Raw genomic sequence first — 22,741 nt, 5'->3', positions numbered from 1 at the left:
CTAGTAATAAACGGTGACCGAGAATGTTCCGTCAACTTCTGTGTGCTCGCGCATCTATGTTGCCTAGCAACGAACGCAATCTGAGATACGTGCTGGGGGCAGGAAACTTCACTTTGTGTTCAGCGCATTATATACACCGTTATAAAGCTTGCAGGACAAGTTGGTTGGCATTGCCTTTTCAGTGTGAGAAATACACGGTGTGGTGTGTGAGCGTGTGAACTGTGTTTTCTTATGGCCTAGTCTTATGGCCAAAGTGTGAGACTTGAGAACCCTGTCAAATACTTCAAGTATTCGTGTAAAAAGGAACTTCAACTCACTGCAGAAGGACACTGAGAATAAATGAGAAAATAAAACTATGAGGATTGTGTTGATGTAAATGAGGTTCAAGGTGATGTTGTAAAGTTTCTGAAATGTTCAGGTTGTTGCTGGTACATCAAAAGTCCAGACAGCTGATCAGGTTTTTCAGTCTGGTTCTCAGGAGAGCATCTGGAGATTTTGTTCTGAGATGCTCAGTGTGTTTTGTGGTCGTTCTCTTGGAGGTTTTTTTTTAATTTTTTTTATAGGTGTCAGAAAACATGAATCCTCTTGAATCGCTACAAGAGTCACCGCAGACAGACCGAATCTCTCTGTTTGCTGGCAGTGTGAGGGATATTTCATGTGTTTGTGTTCATGTGTGCAGCATCACTGACTGCTTTAATTGATCAGCAGATCTTCATCCATGATACATTTTACCTGACAAACTTTGATTTATTCTTCTGAAATGATGATTTCCCTGTATACAGTATTGTTCAAAATAATAGCAGTACAATGTGACTAACCAGAATAATCAAGGTTTTTAGTATATTTTTTATTGCTACGTGGCAAACAAGTTACCAGTAGGTTCAGTAGATTGTCAGAAAACAAACAAGACCCAGCATTCATGATATGCACGCTCTTAAGGCTGTGCAATTGGGCAATTAGTTGAAAGGGGTGTGTTCAAAAAAATAGCAGTGTCTACCTTTGACTGTACAAACTCAAAACTATTTTGTACAAACACTTTTTTTTTTTTTCTGGGATTTAGCAATCCTGTGAATCACTAAACTAATATTTAGTTGTATGACCACAGTTTTTTAAAACTGCTTGACATCTGTGTGGCATGGAGTCAACCAACTTGTGGCACCTCTCAGCTGTTATTCCACTCCATGATTCTTTAACAACATTCCACAATTCATTCACATTTCTTGGTTTTGCTTCAGAAACAGCATTTTTGATATCACCCCACAAGTTCTCAATTGGATTAAGGTCTGGAGATTGGGCTGGCCACTCCATAACATTAATTTTGTTGGTTTGGAACCAAGACTTTGCCCGTTTACTAGTGTGTTTTGGGTCATTGTCTTGTTGAAACAACCATTTCAAGGGCATGTCCTCTTCAGCATAGGGCAACATGACCTCTTCAAGTATTTTAACATATGCAAACTGATCCATGATCCCTGGTATGCGATAAATAGGCCCAACACCATAGTAGGAGAAACATGCCCATATCATGATGCTTGCACCTCCATGCTTCACTGTCTTCACTGTGTACTGTGGCTTGAATTCAGAGTTTGGGGGTCGTCTCACAAACTGCCTGTGGCCCTTGGACCCAAAAAGAACAATTTTACTCTCATCAGTCCACAAAATGTTCCTCCATTTCTCTTTAGGCCAGTTGATGTGTTGTTTGGCGAATTGTAACCTCTTCTGCACATGCCTTTTTTTTAACAGAGGGACTTTGCGGGGGATTCTTGAAAATAGATTAGCTTCACACAGACGTCTTCTAACTGTCACAGTACTTACAGGTAACTCCAGACTGTCTTTGATCATCCTGGAGGTGATCATTGGCTGAGCCTTTGCCATTCTGGTTATTCTTCTATCCATTTTGATGGTTGTCTTCCGTTTTCTTCCACGTCTCTCTGGTTTTGCTCTCCATTTTAAGGCATTGGAGATCATTTTAGCTGAACAGCCTATCATTTTTTGCACCCCTTTATAGGTTTTCCCCTCTCTAATCAACTTTTTAATCAAAGTACGCTGTTCTTCTGAACAATGTCTTGAACGACCCATTTTCCTCAGCTTTCAAATGCATGTTCAACAAGTGTTGGCTTCATCCTTAAATAGGGGCCACCTGATTTACACCTGTTTCTTCACAAAATTGATGACCTCAGTGATTGAATGCCACACTGCTATTTTTTTGAACACACCCCTTTCAACTAATTAAACTAATTGCCCAATTGCACAGCCTTAAGAGCGTGCATATCATGAATGCTGGGTCTCATTTGTTTTCTGAGAATCTACTGAACCTACTGGTAACTTGTTTGCCACGTAGCAATAAAAAAAATATACGAAAAACCTTGATTATTCTGGTTAGTCACATTGTACTGCTATTATTTTGAACAATACTGTACAAACATGCTTGAAACCAGTGTTTTTGACCTCTGATGATATTTCATATTGAATGGCAGTTTCAATAGATAAATGTTTATGATTCAAATTTGAACAAAAAAACCTACACATGAGTAAATAATCAATACATGTGTATTTGTGTCACAGTTATGCAGAGGGCTTCAACCAGCTTCATTTATAACTGGTTAACCTTTATATTGTGAGTTAGAAAAGCATTAACAGACATTCACATCCAGTTGAGTTTAATCTCAGTTTCCATCATAGAGCTGATGAATCAGGTGTGTTAACGAACTAATGGAGACATTAGGAAAAATAATGAGATAACACTGAATGAGATTTGACAGGTGCATAAATGTCAATCTGTTCCTCACAAATTGGTTCAAGTTTCTTTATTTGTCACACACATATTACATACATGTAATGAAATCATTTAACTTTATTTCATTTTAATGTAACTTCCTTTTACAGTACATGTACTTCCCTGGTACATATCTTGTACCTACAGGAAATGAGTGGTAACACAAGGTACTTACCTGAAATGTATGAAGCCGCTTCACTGCTTGCTCCATAGATTCTGGAGTCTAAGGGTATTTTTGGGGCCTGGAGAAGTTTTGTCATGCCCTGATATTTGTGCTTTTTTCAGTTTCTTATAAATATCTAAATGGGTAAAGTCTAACATCACTGTAATCAGCACAAACTGGGCTATAATAATATGTGAAATGCATGCATGTACATGATTGTAATTTTGAGAAAAAAAAAATGTTATGCATGGTTAGTGAAAAACACTAGTGGTTTAAAAAATGTTAAATCACTTGAATAAGGCCATAAAACACATACATAACATTGGTTCCCGGGACTGTTGAGAACTGGAGATTGTAGCCTAGAATTTTTCTTTCTGAATGATGTGAAAATCATCTTGTTTACTCACTCACAGAAAACAATATATTGATTTAAATTTTCTAAAACACTTTTTGTTGGTAAAAGTCATATGCGAGTAGGCGTCAACTATCATGAATATCATTGTGATTTACACCAGAGAAGACAAAGGCCTGCATAATGAGCTGCATAATGAGCTGCATAATGAGCTGCATAATGAGCCTCCCATTCAACTGTGCCACTGTGAGGGAGGACTTACAAGAAAGAATGTGTGGACAAAATAAAAGTATATAATTTTATGTTTGTAGTTTATTAAGAATATATTTAATTATCCCACAACATAATTTAATATCCACTTAGGGGAGCAGTTAAACCGTTTATTAGGAACAATCAAAGCTTACTTTCAAACATATTTTTTTGAAGTCTAACTAGTAAAATGTTTACACGTTATGTGAAAACTAGTACAAATAAATAAAAAGAGACTTACTCATGTTTATGATCTCTGCTGAATAAAGTGCTTCATTCTTTTTTCTGAGGAAATCCAAATCCTCAACCACATCACATCTTTTGGGGGTGAATTATGTCTTATTCCTCTTATCGCGAAGCAAACTAAATTAAAATAAAATAAAAATAAAATTAAATTAAAACTTGAAGAACAGTCTGGCTGCTTTTTCTTCTGTGTGGGCGTATTCAAGCCGCACGCTTCTGTTTGAATCTGTTTTCATATGGATTACTTTATCTCAGAATATTTGTGTTCGGCAGCACTTGTTTAGTTTAAAAGTAGACATGTCAGGCTTTCCATAGATATCTCTCTCATGTCTCTTCGTTGAGTATTCACAGTTACAGTTACAGTTCATTTTAATGACATGTTTGTACATGACGATCAGCGCAGACAAAGACTGTAGACAGCGCACCTTGTTTGTTATCTTTATTTTATAAGTGCACAAAGGTTTTTTGTTATGTATGTATCCCAAAAAAGTAGACCCTTTACAGATTCGATTGAAGTATTGCTCTTATCTGTACGATTAAAACTGAGAGTGTAATTTAAGTTCTTTTCGGGGGTTATCAGGAGAAAATGACTCAAAACGCATATATGCGTTAATCGACTCGAAAGGGTTAAAAGCGTACATTTTGAGGTTGAAATCAGCTTGTTTGTCGGAGATTCTAGCACACAGTCGGGGCGTTTCATTGTCTGTCTGTATTTCCATACTGGATAAGCCGGCTTTTGTTTGTTTTGTTATTGCCCCCACCCTCCGAGGGAAGCGTGGCTACGTAGTATGCAGCGCTCTGGCCGGCTGTAGCTGATATCAAAATTCAATGAAGATGAACGCAGACGAGCTGAACCGTGGCCGTTACACCGAAAATGTTTTGAAGTACTTGAAGACAAGCCGGATGCTTATAAACAAGTGCTCACTGATTCTGAAGACGATCTGAGCGACGATGAAAGCGGCATAATAAGACTGTATAAAATCCCTAATCTACAACCGAGCAAAGATGACGACGAGGAAGAATGTATTGGACTGGCGTCAGTCGAGTTGGACCGTAAGATATCAGAGGCTATATCGATAGTAACATTTGATGGGGATAAAGACAGAGAAATGGGGAAAATCCGTAACATTTAGAGGCAAACAGACGCACAGTGCAAACTTCGGATCTGCAAGGATACTTTTCTGTTTCTTATGGGGTGAGTTTCCGTAAACATCAACGTTTGTCGTTTTGTGTTCATTCTAAGAACACGTACACGTTATCTCATGTTAAGTCCATGTTTAGACCTTCCCATATCTACCTATTGTTATTAGCTAGCTCATCGGTTATCACAGAATCCTGTTAAAAAAGTAAATTCACCAAGTTTTATGTAGAAAACCAGCAAATAACAAATAAAATTAGCATCAATATGTACTTTTTGTTTGCATAAACATTAAAATAATAACATTAAAAATGATGGCCACATTTTAAAGATTAAAGATTTTTTATAAAAAGATAAAACACATGTATTTCAGCCTCTAAATCATTTTTATAAAAGTCAAAAAAGATAAATTACTGACATTTACAATGCACATTCTCCTTTATTATTAATAGTATGCGGTCCGATTTTTCCCGTTGTGTCTGTCGTTGCTATGCAGGGGGTATGGCTTATCTAAATGAGATGTAAATGAGCCCCATCGTCACTTGCAGCAGTGAGAACTGCACAATCTTCAGAGGCTATTTTCAGCTTTTTGAGCTTTTTTGAGTGCCTACCTTCAAATGGCCACAACTTCTCCAAATCTTATCAGATTTCCAAGTGTTACACATCGTTGGAAAGCTTGGAGACTACACTTTCAGAATCTGTGAATAACTCAAAATGCCCCAGAACCGACTTGTGTCCCTACTTTCCGTGATTGGTCACATATATGCTTGACCCAAAGAATGAAAGCTGTGTCATACACTTGGAAAATGTTGAGCTTTATTATGCTCACGGACACTAGGGGTTTGACAATACTCTTAACTCACAAGGGGAGACAATTCAGATACTTGGTTCACTAGAACGAGACATGCTTTAAGAAATTTTAAAATGAAAATGCTGCTGTTTAAAGTGGACACAGAATGTTCTAGGCAACATTAAATGTTTAGTTATAGCTAACTAACGGTCTGAAGTTACCTAGCAACAGTGTATGTTAATGTTAGCTCATCAACAGGTGTAGACCATAGATTGTAAAAAAAAAAAAAAAAAAGTAGACAGACATTTTGATTACCCTGACCTGAGCTAATTTACTTAATCAACCAACTCACATCATTAAAGTCATCTGTTGCTGGCGTTTCATGACTGACTGCGATACCGGCTGCTCAGTAGAACTTTCAGTGCGACACTATGAGTGTGCACGAGACGTCCCTGCCTGTACGCGGTCGTGCTGTACGCACTGTGCCTTCATAACAACTAGGTTAGATTATTGTAATGCCTTGTTCTCTGGCCTTCCAGCTAAATCGTTGAGCAAGCTTCAGTATGTACAAAATTCTGCCGCTCGTGTGCTCACTTGTACTTGTCCTCGTGAACACATTACACCGGTTCTTTCACAATTACACTGGCTTCCCGTAAATGCGAGAATTGATTTTAAAATTCTTATTTTAACATACAAGGCACTTCATGGGACTGCACCTGAGTATCTTTGTGATCTCATCAGTCCTTATATTCCATCACGCTCTCTTCGCTCTACTAACTCTCTTTCACTTCACCAGCCATCATGTAAGCTAAAGACCATGGGGGAAAGAGCCTTTTCATATAACAGCCTACACGAACACCCGTTTGATCGATCAGCAGTGAAACAAACAAAAAAAATCAAACGAAAATTACAACAGAAATTCAAATGAACACATATTTGCAAAAAGAAAAGTGAAGAAATATGTTCTGCAATATTGGCATGTTGTGCAATTCATCCTCATAAATAATATAGTTAACAGAACGAAATAATGTACAAAACTGATATTCTCGTCTGGCGGAGCAGATATAGTTGCAATTAGATAGACAGATAGATAGATAATTAAGGAGATATATAGATAGATAGATGTATTAACTGTCCACTGGGAAAAGTTGTTTTCATAGTAAAACATTTCTTCATAAGCTACGGAATTATGGTATTCATGCATATGCCTTTAGTTTGTTTTATTTTTGATAAAACAATGTATGGCGTATGTCTCAACCATTCAGAAAGCAACAAGAAATTACATTTGCGCTGAACAATTTCCCATTTCCACGTCGATTATTACCGACATCTGTAGCTTGTCAGATGCAATTAAATGGATGGAAATAAAATGCCCCATCACAATGCGTAATGACGCACAATGGCTGATCTTGCGCTCTTAGAAGATGTGGCAAATGGAAAATTCGGAGTGAACGCATCTTTAGACAGCAAGAAGACTTGCTGGCAAACAAGGACGAGTGGCTTATGAGCCGGTTCCGACTTCCTCGAGCCATCCTGTTGGACCTCTGCGGGCTTTTGGGCCCGGCGTTACAGAGGAGCACTCGGAGGAACCACGCCGTGCCAGTCCCACTTCAAGTCCTAACAACAATAGGATTCCTGGCGACTGGCACTTTTCAGGTCAAGAATATCTCAGCCGACCCTTAGCCGGGTAATGCCAGACGTGTTAAGGCATAAGGCATAATAGCTTCGTCCCATGATTCAATAAAGTTTCCATACACGGCGGGTGAACAGGCAAACAAGAAAGCTTCAATGTCTTAACCCTTTCACTATCCTTGCAGGGGACAGTGGATATCCCCTCAAACAGTGGCTGCTTACGCCTTTCCTCAACCCACAGAGTGCAGAGGAAAGGCACTACAACAAGTGCCACAGCAGAGCTCGCGCTATAGTGTAGCGCACCATCGGCCTGTTTAAGGGCAGATGGCGCTGCCTCGACTGCACTGGAGGGAGGTTATTGTACACGCCTGAAAAGGTGTGCCAAATCGTGCTGGCATGTGCTGTGCTACACAATGTGGCACAGCTTAAAAACGTACCTCTACCCCCTGGTGCCGATTGCTGTGTTGGCCCCGACCCTGAACCCCATCCCCACGCATTTGAGCCAAATGCTGCTGCTGTGCGCCAGCGTTTGGAAGTGATGCGTCGCTTGTAAAGAACAACAAAAGGTGTGGAAAACATTATTTATTCAAGAATTCCCTCATCGTGCAGTTTATTTCAGTCAGGGCAGTCTTGATTTCACCCAACTCTTTGGCCGCCTCTCTGATTGAACTAATGACTTCCCTCTGCATTTCAAGGACTGCATCGGTGAGGACACGTCCACTGCTGGAGGGTTGAGAGCCGCGTGCCGTGGAGACGCTGGGTCCAGACGGCTGCTCAGCTGCAGCATCGTAACCACTGGCCCCGCTGGAACACCCAGCAACTGAAATAAAATTGTTCTATATTAATAAACTGTAATTGTGTAGCCTGCATACATGTGACTTGACTGCATTCATTTTACTTATTTCTCTTACCTGTGTCACCCGTTGCATCTGGCGCGTCAGTGTCCCCCTCCGCCTCAGTCACCACTCCACTTAAAAGGGATTCCCCAATAATTGCCGCCAGTCTCTCATCAAGAGGGGTCAGCTCCGGTGTCCCCTTTCCCCCACCCGTGGCAGACACACTCTGGCGATGGAGCGCAAGACGTTTTTTTGCCTCGACTTTGATGTCCGACCATTTCTTTTTTATTTCGGGCACGGTCCGAGGTTGAGGCTACAGCATTTACGGCGTCTGCCACCGTTTGCCACTCAAGTGCCTTTTTGGCATTAGTAATGCCCACACTGTGCCCTCCAAACAACATTTTTCTCCTCTTTTCCACCTCGCCAACGATAACTTCTACTTCACATTGAGTGAAGTTACGTTTTTTTGATTTTCTCTCTGTGTTTGCCATGATTTCGCAATCAATGAATATTAACTTGTGGGCATTTCACGGACTATTTATGGGCAACTATGGGCGTGTCATGAAGCCGCAAAAGCTGCGCTACATTTAGAATTGATTGTGATTTACTAAGGGAAAAATCAATAGGATGTGCGTGCGCACGGTTTTATAAATCCAAATATTTCTGTGCGTACGTGTCACAGGTCGGAGCGGACCACAGGTGTTGCAAGTCACGCCCCTTCCTAGTTTCCACCTCGAGGAGGTCTCAAAGCAACCCTAATGACCAGACAGACCAAGCGTAAGTAATATTAAAACAACTTTATTTAAATTAATTAAAATAATTCAGGGAGGGGGAGGTAAATCTTAAAATTATCGTCTCTGTTCAGCAGGAGGAGAAAGGGGCCGGAGAGGACTATGCGGCGAGGGTTAGTATGTCCCTTTGGGCTTTTGTTGACTCGTGGCGCCCTTCTTTTCTCCTGAAGGCAGAGTGAAACACACAATGAGTAATCGATCCGGTGAGAGTGGCTACCTGTTACTTGGGTCCATACGACTGGCTGATAAACGACTTGTTCCTCCGATCTCTTCGTACGGGGTGCTTGGGCGGCGCCTCCCCTTCTGCACACTCCGAGGTGAGCGCCAACCCGCGACACAGAACTCCAATGGCACTGCAAGAGAGAGGTCACTCAAACTGCGGGGGACAACACAGGTAGGTACTTCACAGGCAACTGGGGCTCTATTCTCCCTTTAGTGATTCGTAGCAATGGACAAAGGTAAGTATTCCACAGGCAACTGGGGCTCTATTCTCACTTTAGTGATTCGTAGCAATGGACAAAGGTAAGTATTCCACAGGTAACTGGGGCTCTATTCTCCTAGAATACTTCTCCTGGGCGGTGGGCTTACGGTGAAATACTGCGATACAGTAAGTAGATGAACTGTCAGACCTGGAGTAGTAAGTCGTCGTAGCGCAGGCCTCCACAGGGATTTCCTGTGCGTCGGGGAAAGTTAAACACTGTCGCACCGGCCCGAACGCTTCCCTCTCCTCTCTTCTATTTGCAGTTTAAGGGATCTGGACCGGGGTGAACCTTTGAAGAGGCTCCACAACAGGTAAAGTAAATCCACACAGCTAATTTGCAAGAGTAAAACTTCCTCCTTGCATATAGGTATAATTTTTGGCTTTTACTCACACCAGTCTTGCTTACGTGTATTCTTCACCACCGCTTCCACAGAGCCAGGGTATTCTGAAAGGGTCTAGACAGGACGTTACATTTGGGTCTCCATGCAGGGGTCGCAAAATGGCATTTAGATGAAAATGGCGCTTCACCAGCCTCAACGGTCACTGGTCTCCCCCACGACTCATCCAGTCTAGGGTGGCTACTGACAACACAACCACAGCATAACACTGCAAGATTTCAAGTGTACACACTCACAGCAAAGACAAGGACTCACCCACTGCACTCCACACACTCTACGTGAAATAGGGTCAGAACCACGGTTTACTAGGACTTATTCCTGGGGTTTCGTTGGGCGTTGTTGATAGATGAAGGGCCGGAGGAATAACGTTGCCGTCACGACTGCTTGCGGCTTCCTGTACTCGTACTTCCCGGCTCACCCAAAACTCTGCTCCGTAATGGGGCCGCTGGCCTATTTACCAGATGCTCACAACATACGCTGGATAATGCACTCTCCCCAATGATGTACAATGCACTGTCCAAAAGTACTCACAAATGAACGATAACCCTCTTCCTTTGTCTCCTTCTCCTTCTAGCTGTCCAATCCTCTTCACACCATCGGTTTTCCGTTGCTGGAGATCACCCTTGACGTTACTTCCGGTGAGTACTTCCTATGACTGTGACTCCAACACATCAGTAGTTTATATACAGATGGTCTCTTCAAACATCAATAAATGTCGTATACTCAGCCCAGTTACTAGTGTCCTTGTCTCCTTCTTCACCCCGTGAAGTTCCTCTGCCTTCACCAATGCTGACTCTGCCCAAACCTCTACACTGCCCGCCGGATCGGCCTGAAACGATTCAACTCCAACTGCTGTTTGAAATTCGGAGACTCTTTTTATACCCTTCCAGTTCTCTCCGTTATCCAATCCACGATCGCCGCGTTTATTTTCCTCACCTGTGCCTCGTACAGCCCAATTTGCCTCCCGGAGTTTCCCGGAAGTTCCGGTGTTTGTAATATACGGGCCGGGCGGAAACCATCTTCGGGCGGAACCAACCTTCGCCACTTTTGGTTCCGCCCCCAAAAAGTCACAGTCACAGTTTATAAATGAGGCCCCTGGCCTGGGTTTTTAGTTGTGTTTGCTTTTTATTTATGTGCACCAGTCGTCCATGAGGGGCTGGTGCGCTGTTTTATGTTTATTTGGAATTATTAAAGTTTCATTTTGATTGTGCGCCGGTTCCCGCCTCCTTCTTGCAGATGATTAGGAAGTTGAATTCATTACATATATAATTCTTTCTAACTAATCTATCTATCATTCTTTCTAACTAATATATCTTTCTTTCTTTCAACTAATCTATCAATCTAACTTTAAACTATAAACTTCTAACTTCTTTAAACTTCTTCAAAATTTCTGGTCAGGCTTTCTCAAGCCAACTTAGTTTATCTCGAACTTTTTTTTCTAGTTTAAACTTCGATCGTAAAATTATGCAAAACAAATTCAAACTAACGTAGTCTTAATGTGATAGGCTACATTTTGTGTACAAAAACTACTAACTGGTTTTCAACCAATCAGAAACAAGCAGTTGAATACGCCCATCTCAATTTGAAAAATACGAATATAAAACCCACTATTTTCAAATACAGCTTTAGCTGCGCTCAAGACCTCCCACGGATAGAAGTAAGCAGAAGTAAAATAAAACTTCTTCAGAAATTTCAAGAAAATGGAAAAGAAGACAGACGTCAGCGAGAATGAGAGTGGGGTACTTTCATGGAGTCTCTCCGATAAAAACCTCCAGAAAAAATATGCATTATTTCAATGTTACTGTCCAAACAGCAAGACCGGAATACCACCAAGCCGTATTTTTCACTCCAGAAAAATACAACAGCATTGTTACAGCTCAATAGAACAAGACTCCCGTCAAACTGAACAATGCAAGAAAAACAATTGGTGAGTACAACTTAATTGGAAAAATATATATTATAGGCCTATAGGGCTGCTTTATTTATATATTGTTTTTATCAGTGTGATATTGTATTCTATAAACTATTACACATTTATACAAAATAGTACAAATGTAATTGTTTAACTAAATATAGTCATACACAAGTTATAAGAAATGCGTATTTTTTAAAGCTATAAAAATTTCCTTAAAACCACTTCAGCACTCGTCAAAATAATGAAAAGTTATCATTCCCACTTTTTTTGTCTTGCTTGTTAAACATTAAATAGAATTTAAACAAATGTAGAAGCACAAGAGTACACTATGGGCCTAATAGCAGACTCCGTACATAAAAAAGGTGCGCACGCTCACAGAGTGGGCAGATACAGCACGAACTCCGATATCTTTCGCGCATCCGTCTGCTTGTCTAGGGATAGTCAGTTATGTTTTAAATTAACGTGGAGAGTTGAAAAAGAAATCGGATGCATCATTCGGTCTTAAGTGAATAAGAAATAAAATCCGAAAAATTATTCATTAAATGAATTCCTAAAGATTGGTATTGACTTCGAGACTTAGTGTTTTGCTTAGACTTTAGTCCTCTTTTCATTTTTTTTTCAACACATTTTGCCTATAGCCAATTATTTATTTAGGATTAGGCTATACTTCAAATCTAGCCTATATTTCACACTGCTATTAAACCACAGATAAATAAATAAAGTGGACTAGGCTACCTGTTTTCTTATCGTTTCCATATGAACTGAAGTATCTACATATTCGGCATTTCAGGTTTCAAAGATGATTATGACATACAGTGCACGAGAGAAACATCTATAGACGTCACAACTAGAGTCGACTTCACATACAGACCACCTCAGGACACACAGCTAAACGTAGCTGAAATAATAAACATGACAAATCACCAATCGGTAAGTATATTGACATACACAAAGTGCTTTACAAAACTACGGTAAAAGAAAATACCAACAGAACACATAAAATAAGTAAAAGTAAGCTATTAGCTTTGCCAAATGTTAAAATATTTTTAAAATATTTACAACTTTATTCCCCAAGTCAAAAGATGTTTGAAACATTTAAATAAAAAAAATTAAACAATAAATAAAAAGTTAAAACATTAGCTTTGCTTAAATCATGTTATGTAAATCATTTTATGTAAAAAAATAAATATATTTTATTAACCATTTAATCTTCTTTACAGATCTTGAAACTCCTAGCAACAGTTTGCAACATTGATGGGGCAAGCACCATGGTCACCGTTCGGGACTCCGAAAGTGAAGTCAAGTCCTGCCAAATAGGAGACCAAACGGGGACAATTCAACTCTCCTTGTGGGATGGTCAAATTGACCTTGTACAATTGGGTAAAACGTACATGTTCACAAATTTGTCAACCAGATAATTTAATGGCAAAACCACATTGACAACCACCCGGAACACCATAATGCACAGCAGCACAACGATCACATTGCCCAACACATCAAACACAAACCATTTTGAAACTCTAACAAACACACTAACACAAACAGTTGAAGGCAGCACAATCACGATTAAAAAACTGTCCCAAGTGTCACAGTACACAGCAGTCAATCAACATTAAAGACAATTTCCACAGGTGCACCACATTACAAAGTGTAATGAAGCACTGATCTTTAAAATGGGAGAGGATGAGCTGTCACTAGCCATCCCAAATTCTGTCCTGACAAAGTTTAATCACAAAGAAAGACAAGACCTTTCTTGATGCACAGGACATAGAGGAGTATCTTCTCACTTGTGGGCCTGTGAGTGTTAATTACACAAATGATAACCATATAGAGGAAATCAAGAAAGCAATTTGTGAAACTGAACTCACCTCAGAAGAGACACCTGAGCTTGAGCAAGAACTTTGCTCAATAACAGAAGCAGTCTCATTTCCTTCGACATCCATAAAAACAAACCCAGGAGAAAAAAGGCCTGCTGCACCTGAAACCATAGATCCACGACAAACACGACCCCTTGACTAAGCATGACATATCATATCATATCATATCATATCATGACATAACCTATCCCTTTAAGCTTTACACAACATACACAAAAACAAAAAGTCTAATTCATGATCATGTTTTTATTTTTCTTTCATAAGTACAATTAGAATAGGTTTCTTATGTTATTGAAAACTCTAAAAGCTTTTTTTGGAATTGTTAAACTTCACATTTATTGCTACTGTAAAAAAAACCATATTTTCCATGTTCATATACAAACGTTTTTGTTCAGTCAATGTAATTGTTACACTTTCATTTCATGTTCATATACAAACTTTTGTTCAGTGATTTATAGTATATTGTTGTAACTTATTTAAAGATTTTTTCTATTTCCAATTTTACCCTGAAATAAAACAATATTTAATTCAATTTCTAAAACTGTGTAAAACTCCTTACAATCATACATGTGTCCTTCAAGGTTCAAAAAGGGTCTTTTTCTGAAGAACACAGGGTTCAACAGCAATATTCAATGTAGGCCTAACTATTTAACCTTAGATCAATCCTTAACTGTTTACTACATTTAGTAAATAAAATCAGCTCACAAATTTGACTAAAAGACAAATATTTTATTTACCATTTTGCATTATAGTGTTAAATTCTTTATGTCCATGAGGTTACTTTCACATGAAAAAAAATGAACATCCAGACAATATGTGCAATATAACTCAGGCCATTAACATAACAAAGGACAAGAAATTCAAGACACAGATTGGGTAATTATTCTAAACAACACAACAGATAAGTAATACACAATGATCTGTACACAACAACTCGGTAAAGTTGTACTTATAACATGCAGTAGACATCACGATAGACCTGATCTATCCACATCCCAAACGGTAAATGCTGGGAAGGATCAAGTTATAATGAAACGATAATTATAGACAGGGGATCTTAATTTATGCTCTACAGTTTAAAAGAGCGCTGTGTGTTCGCTTTTGTATGCTTGTGCACTTCAACTTGTTTTGATGATATATTTCAAGACCAAATGTCCTCACTTATATTGTTACAAACTGAAAACCGCCTAATTAACACATTCATCAGTAGGCTTATATAAAATATAGTGCTCATGTTTGTGATAAATTTAGGATAAAATCTTGGGTAAGAAATATCATTCCCTGATATAAAATAAATGGAAATCTATTAATATTCTCACTAAACTCGCCAGGGTCAACGTACAATGCATGCACAAGACGTGAATTTAGTCATCAGAAAAGTATCCTTGTTAGATGAATGTGTAAATATGTGCTGTGTGCTGGCGATAGATTTACAAAGCACTAAAGGCTATGTATGTCTGTGTGCAGGGCTGCACTGGTAATCTGTCATGTCGGGCAAATGCCCGGTGGCCCGACGTGCTATTTTTTTTAACGGCCCATAAAACTCATACATCGGCGGCCCATTCGTTTTGTTTTGTTTATTTGACAGCGCTGGGTTAGTGCCGGTGTAATGCATTGGTCAAACGAAAGTCAGCGTTTTTTTTCCCCACTGACAGACCGGCCCATGAAACGCGTAGATCAGCGGCCCATTGCTTATTTTCTTGATTGACACTGGGCTGGTCCAATCACATCTTAAACACCTCCCCCTTTGGTCTTTGAGTGAGCGTGCAGTGTCAAACTGTGTACGTATCTGTCAAAATAATCTGAGAACGCAAGAAATGTGCAGAGAAATAGCGTGAAAAATAGATATCTCAAGCAGACGCTGTAAAATGTGTCAAAATATGTTTTCTGCAGCAGCAGGACCTTCATCAGATCCAGTGGAGGAGAAGCAGAACTACTTTCAAAACACATTACCCAGTTACACATTATTTCCACATCTGCATAGTTGACGATTACAAGAAGTTTAATGAAACGTGTTTTTATCCATGTTTTCCACCAATATAAAAGCTTGATGCAGTGTCCGTTGAAATAAAAGATCATGTGCTTATCTCTTTCAAGTTTAGAAAATAGTACAAAACTAATTAAGAAAGTTTTCTTTATTTTTCAGTGCATTGGTTAACAATATGGCTAATAGACTACTATCATCAGATTAATATTATAACTATTATTATGTAGTTGTGTAATATAGACAGAGACTGTTACTAAAAGAGTTTTTTTTTTCTTTGTTTAATTAGCACAATTAATATGGGTTGGATTAATATGGATTATATGGGTTAATATGCATGCCCCCAAATCCCCCTACATCCCTCTAGAGGGACAGAGGTCCACCCACCACAGTTTTACCAAAGATCCTGTGGGAAACACTGTTAATGCTATGCCAATGCAGCTTATAGCTTTTTTTTTGGATGCATCACTGTGGAGTATAGTTCGATTGTATTAATAAATTACAATTTTGTATTTATTTCATCTGTTAAAGGTGCAGTGTGTGATTTCTAGCGGCATCTAGTGGTGAGATTTGTGAATTGCAACCGGTCAATGGCTTCGAATGAGAAGCTATGGTGGTCGACGTAGGATCGGAAGATGTCGTCGTCTGAGTCAGCAGAGAGTAAAGCAATGAGGTTTCTCTATATATTACATTTTATATTAAATTATATTTACTTAATTATTCAGTAAAACCACATGTTATTGCGATTGTTATTTTTAATTGTTTATCATTGTGTTAGTCTTTTATTCACTGACTTTATCATAGCTTGTTTCCATGCTAGTTAGTATAAGATAAGAGCTAGGTAAGGTGAATAAATAGCTAACGTTACGATGTCCGAGGCGTCGTTCAGACAGCATGTTTTTCTCCATGTTTGCAGAGTCAGGGACAACCAGAGTATTCTGCTGCGTCTTTTTCTGCTGCTTCTCATTCAAGTTAATGACGAAACGCGCTCTGTATCGCTGTTTGTTCGCCTGCGGTAGAAACATGACGTCACAATATGTCGACCTTCATAGAAGGGGGTGGCCGCGGTTATGTATATATAAATGACTCATTCTAAGTTAATAAAAACATAACGGTTCATTAAGTAAGGTATTTACACACCACTGAAAACATAGTTATGGATCTTATATTGCATTTCTGTCAAAAGATCCTCAGAAATATCACACATTGCACCTTTAACTCTCACTCGTTCCTACTCACTCATTATATGGCATTACTGGTTTTAATGAATAAGAGTTGAACAAAAACATATTCAAGGGCATGCAAAGATGGGTGGTGTTTATGATCATATGTAGTGGGCCAGTCTACGCCAAAATGCCAGGGCAGATTTTCTGTCCCAAGCCTGCGTGTGTGAATGTATGTGTATGTGTGAGAGAGAGAGAGATTGAGAGAGAGAGAGAGAGAGAGGAAAAAAGAGAGGAACAGAGAGACAGAATCTGTAATACTATACATACACACGCATTAGCAAAAGGCCTTTTCCAGCCGTGCAATATTCTACTTCAAACATCTGTTCATCTGTTTCACCGTTTATTTCACTCGATCTGCTTCCAGTCATTATCATGACGGTTGTGAATCCACCATATTCTTTGTAAATACTATTGTTGTATCACAGAATGTGGTTTTAAGACTTTATAGACAAAAATATAGTTAATAGACCTAAAATATGTGACTCCTATCATAAACATAGTGCCTTTTTTATTTTATACAATTAGTAGAAATTTTCTGACAGTAAGCTCCAAGCCATCAGCTGTTCTTCAGCTGTTCCTCACAGAGAACAGTTACATCAACCAGTTCAGGAAATTAGGATTAAACAAGATTTACGTTTGATATACAATATAATTTAATGCATTTGTTGGTCTATATTGTATAATTTATCATTTGAGTACATTTTCGATATACTGTATTTATTTTGGACTGATTGTTGGGATAAGTTAAATAATCATGAGAGTCAGTGGTAATATTATTCCCCATATTTCACAAACAAGGTTTAAGCCATATTATTAGTCTAATTCTGCTCACTGATATTGTTATTTTCAAAATGTTTGTTGTGTGTGTAAGCATATTTAATTGAGTTAACAAGAAAAATACTAACATAATAATTTTTAAAATGAGATGAGCCGGTACTCTGCTACCACCTGCTGGTATAAATATTTACTAATATAGTTCTCTTTTTCACATTTAGACTTTATAAAATAACTATTCTAACATTTACTATCACTTTTTATAAAAATTCATCACGTCATTTCCATTCAAATAATTACTTTGGAAAACATATGCCACATATAAACCTCAAAATACTAAAGAAAGAATTTGCAGAAAATATTGTTAGTCATCATATATTAAAAAAACTGAATCTACAAGAAAATATGTATGTCTCTATGTCTGTGTATGTGTGTGTGAATTTATTTTTTTTAAGTTTGCATTTGGACGGCTATAATAGGGTCAGATCAAAATGTGGCCTTGACCAAGTGGCCCCAAAAGCCTTTATCTCTTCAATGAATGCTCAGAGCTTCTTCAAAACAAGTCGTAACATGTGAAATACCACTCTAAACAAACATGAACATTTTCAGACAGATTCAGGCAAAATTTGCCTCTAAAACAGTTAAAAAAGTGAAAATGATATGAATAACATGGCATATAAGCCAATAAGTGGTATTTTACTGCCCCCTGCTGTTTAAAATAGTCATTTTGTCATATTGTTCTAAAATGTATATTTACAATTTATAAAAATCACTATTTTAACATTTACATTTAGTCAAAATCCATCTGTTAAAGTATTAGTATTGACAGTTTGATCACATCATATATTTCAAATGTCTGTATCTACAACATAATGTGTGTGTGTAGTCTTATTAGGTTTCTGAATAAATTCTGATTTATAGCTTACAAAGACTTGTGAAATGTTTATAGACCATTCAAATATATTTTCATAATGACATATCCCAATAGCATTGAAAAAACAACATTTGTCTTTGTGTGTGTGTGTGTGTAAACATGCATTATGGAGTTAAAATGGAAAAACTGGTTTGCTTTAGTGCAGAAAAATGGTGAAAATCAAGAAGTTTAAAGTGAAAGTGAGGCAATATGTGGTCTTCTACTGCCCTCTGCTGGCCATTCTACTGATTAATGAAGTCTACTCACTTATGATTTTGCATTCATTAGACATTAAAACCACTTATATAACAATAAGACACTAAAAAATCAAAGTTTATCACTTCATTAGTACTGATACTTCACCTAATTGCTAGCAATGTGGTAAATCATGGTAAATCATGCTAAAAACATAAATCAGAATGAATAATACTAGAATGTGGTGTATCAAGGTAAATCATACTAGAATTCTGGTACATCATTCTAGAACATTTGCCCTGTAACGCTGCCTGGATCATATTCATACTGTAATTGAGGTTTCAAATTGTTAAACTGATTCAGGTGGATTCGAACCCCTGCAGACAGTCGGTCAGAAATGTTTAAATATCTTCTAACTTGAAGAAATCTCCCCAGACTTTGAATCTCATTAAGCAGTTTACTGATGGCAAAGTCGTGGTTCTGGAACAGAATACAAAATAAATTTACATGAATAATTATTAAAATAACATTTACAAACAATTATGCAATAGCAATCCTTTCAAATATAAAATTAAGTCACAAATTAAAGCAGTTGAAAATGTCTGAGCATTTAACTAGAGCCCACAAGATTGAGCTATTACTGCACTAGACGTGACTGGGAACACATTGGGTATATTGTAAACGGCAACACATAAGTCTCGAAATAACTCGATAAAACATTAACATAGCTCACAGTAAATACTGAACATTACTTGTATCAGATATAATGAACATGAAAGCAAGCTTAACGGTGACAAATCAACCATATATATTGTCATAAACACATATACACATGGCTCAGTAGCGCTAGATGAATCTCACCCGCGGGAACAAACAATCAGCAGATTTAAATAAAGAACAATAAAATACACTTACTTTATATGCATGCACAACTATATTGCATCAGTAAGTTTGATATATTGCAGACGAATGTGAGATTAAATGGATTGCTCTTGGAAAGAGTTCGCGTTCTGCATGTCTGCTCAGCGCACCTGCTCAACTTCCTCATGGCACGTGATACACATGATGGTGACGTTGCATATGTTCATTGGTCACAGGAAGAAGCCTTTTGAACTCGAACTGGCCCCGAATCACAGAAGCGTTGACTGTTGGTGGGAATGCTTGTAGAAGTTGAAGTGAAAACAACGATGGAATTGACCTCGTCTCAAACTCTTGTTGCCAAGCATTGCATCGGGAACACCGACGTGAAAGCGCAACCTCTGCTGAGGTAATGGTTCCTTCCAGCACAACATTACATCATTCAGACCATGGAGAGGGGCCACTTGTTTGATTTCACTTCTTCGGCTGGTCGTCAGGTACATACTCCCAGCAAACACTCTGGTACTGACATGAGTAAGTCTGTAGGTAGAACCAAAGTCAAGTTTGCCTATCAAACTTTCCCACAGCTGAATTTTACTCACTGAGTAGGGAACAAGTATTGCGTGGCCGGCCGCATCCGCCGCACTAACCTGGTTAGTTGTCGCTTCAGTCATTAAACCTGCTAAAACAGTGTTTTTCAGGGACTAATATAGGCTAAGCCTCACCCACGCCATTGGATGTGCAGTTGCCACATCACAGCCAATGACTGAGCCTCACTGTGCAGCTGCAAAATGTGTTTTACTCCGTAGGCTTCAGTAAATCGAGGAAAACTAGTTTCCCCTTTTCCTGCAACATCTCCACGTAAAAATGCATTGAAACTTTAATTCAACCAAAGATATTTCTATTGAGAGATTATATTTTAATGTTTTGTGAGGTCTTTTTCATTTTTGATAATTTTTCGGTTAAATTAGGAACAGAGCTGGGTAGATTACTTGTGAATTGTAATCAGTTACTGATTACAGATTACATGAAAAAAACGGTAATCAGTAATATAATCTCTTAGATTACACATTTTTGGGAACGTAATCTGATTAATTTTGGATTACATTTAGATTACATTTGTGCTAACCCTTATTTGATATCACATATATTCAGTTAGCCTAATCTTGTACTTTTTAAAAATATATTTAAATATATAAAATATTCAGCAAAAGAAAAGCCACAATAGCTTATTTGTCAAGTGCAATGTATGGAAAGGTAATACTTAGAAAATACTAACACTAATTTACCTTGCTATCAGAGTTTGCTAGTAACACTGAAAAAAAAAATCACATCTTATGATTTTATAGCATATTTACTTTTAATTAAGCACATATCACTACTAGGTAAAATATTTAATCTGAAAAAAAAGAAAAAACACTAAAAGTGAATAAGACTGCATCAATGAAAAAACATAGTCTAGATGGAAATAGGGGTCCACGCGCACCCCACAGCTTTTTTTATGCCACCTGCTTTTTTTAAAATCCTTAAAGTGTCTATTTTCATAATCTGCCAGGTGCCAAGCTGAAATAATGTCCCAAATGGTTCTTTTTTAACCCTTTGCTGCACCCGACCGGAACCCGAAAAATAAAAAAATGATATAGAAAGTGGCATGACATTATTGTTATTTGTCATGTTTTATAACATCTTGACCATCTGTGGTCAAAAAGAGCAAAAAGTTCATTTGACACCGTATTTATTATACTTAGCAGCCTGAAATAGGATTTATTTTAACCTTTTACTTCACCTATCCTGAACCTGAAGATATTTAAAATAGTTTTACTTTTGAATTAAACAAAACAAAGCAAATTAACTTTAATTTTAATAAATAAATAACTACAGAAAATTGAATTTTGGGGCTTTGCAGTTGGTGGTCGTCGGTTCATACCTGCAGATCGCCATCTCCCACTGCTCTCTCTTTTGGAAAAATTTCAGTAAGTATTTTAAACTATAATTAAGATATACCTTTGTCGTCATAAGTTTAAGTGATTTTTCAACAGTTTTTACTATAATCACAGGCTTTCGGAAATCGAATCTGTATTCTTGACTAGCAGTGTTGGTAGCTTAGTTGGTAGCTACTAGCTAAAGTTTTTTTTTTTCCAGGCTCAATACTTCATACATACTTACCAAGGGGAAAATTAAACATTATAACAGCTGTAGTTCCTCCAAAGAGGATTCGTTCCTTAACACGTATTTTACATGTCTCAACTCTTTCTGAGTATGGTAATTTTACAACACTCAACACATGCAGGTGGGGAGGGCAAGCGAGAAGCTTTCATATCTACACAGTTTATGAGATATGAGACTCTGTAAAGACGTCAGTTCACCATACCACATGAGGGATATTTGTGAACAGGTTCCATTGAAATTAGAAGACTTGTCTTTGGATACAATTGGCTATCACCAATACTGCTATAAAAGCTTTACAGGGAAAATACACTCACCTAAAGGATTATTAGGAACACCATACTAATACTGTGTTTGACCCCCTTTCACGTTCAGAACTGCTTTTATTCTACGTGGCATTGATTCAACAAGGTGCTGAAAGCATTCTTTAGAAATGTTGGCCCATATTGATAGGATAGCATCTTGCAGTTGATGGAGATTTGTGGGATGCACATCCAGGGCACGAAGCTCCAGTTCCACCACATCCCAAAGATGCTCTATTGGGTTGAGATCTGGTGACTGTGGGGGCCATATTAGTACAGTGAACTCATTGTCATGTTCAAGAAACCATTTTGAAATTATTCAAGCTTTGTGATATGGTGCATTATCCTGCTGGAAGTAGCCATCAGAGGATGGGTACATGGTGGTCATAAAGGCATGGACATGGTCAGAAACAATGCTCAGGTAGGCCGAGGCATTTAAACGATGCCCAATTGGCACTAAGTGGCCTAAAGTGTGCCAAGAAAACATCCCCAACACCATTACACCATCACCAGCGGCCTGCACAGTGGTAACAAGGCATGATGGATCCATGTTCTCATTCTGTTTACACCAAATTCTGACTCTACCATATGAATGTCTCAACAGAAATCGAGACTCATCAGACCAGACAACATTTTTCCAGTCTTGGAAATTGTATCCTCTTTTTCCTATTTGTAGTGGAGATGA

The 22,741-nt window shown here is 38.2% G+C and overlaps 1 long non-coding RNA gene across 1 annotated transcript; it reads right to left on the bottom strand.

Annotated features, from left to right (window-relative positions):
• Positions 1-8,958: 8,958 nt before the first annotated feature.
• On the bottom strand, positions 8,959-10,159 carry LOC127970209 (uncharacterized). The gene is made up of 2 exons (XR_008156554.1): positions 9,446-10,159; positions 8,959-9,380 (listed from the first exon to the last, which is right to left on the bottom strand). It is a non-coding gene; the product is annotated as an uncharacterized LOC127970209 (long non-coding RNA).
• Positions 10,160-22,741: the final 12,582 nt, after the last annotated feature.

The sequence above is a fragment of the Carassius gibelio genome, chromosome A4, assembly GCF_023724105.1.
Source record: "Carassius gibelio isolate Cgi1373 ecotype wild population from Czech Republic chromosome A4, carGib1.2-hapl.c, whole genome shotgun sequence".
NCBI classification, from domain to species: domain Eukaryota; kingdom Metazoa; phylum Chordata; class Actinopteri; order Cypriniformes; family Cyprinidae; genus Carassius; species Carassius gibelio.
Note: the sequence above shows the minus strand (reverse complement) of the source record. Positions and strands in the feature narration are given on the sequence as shown.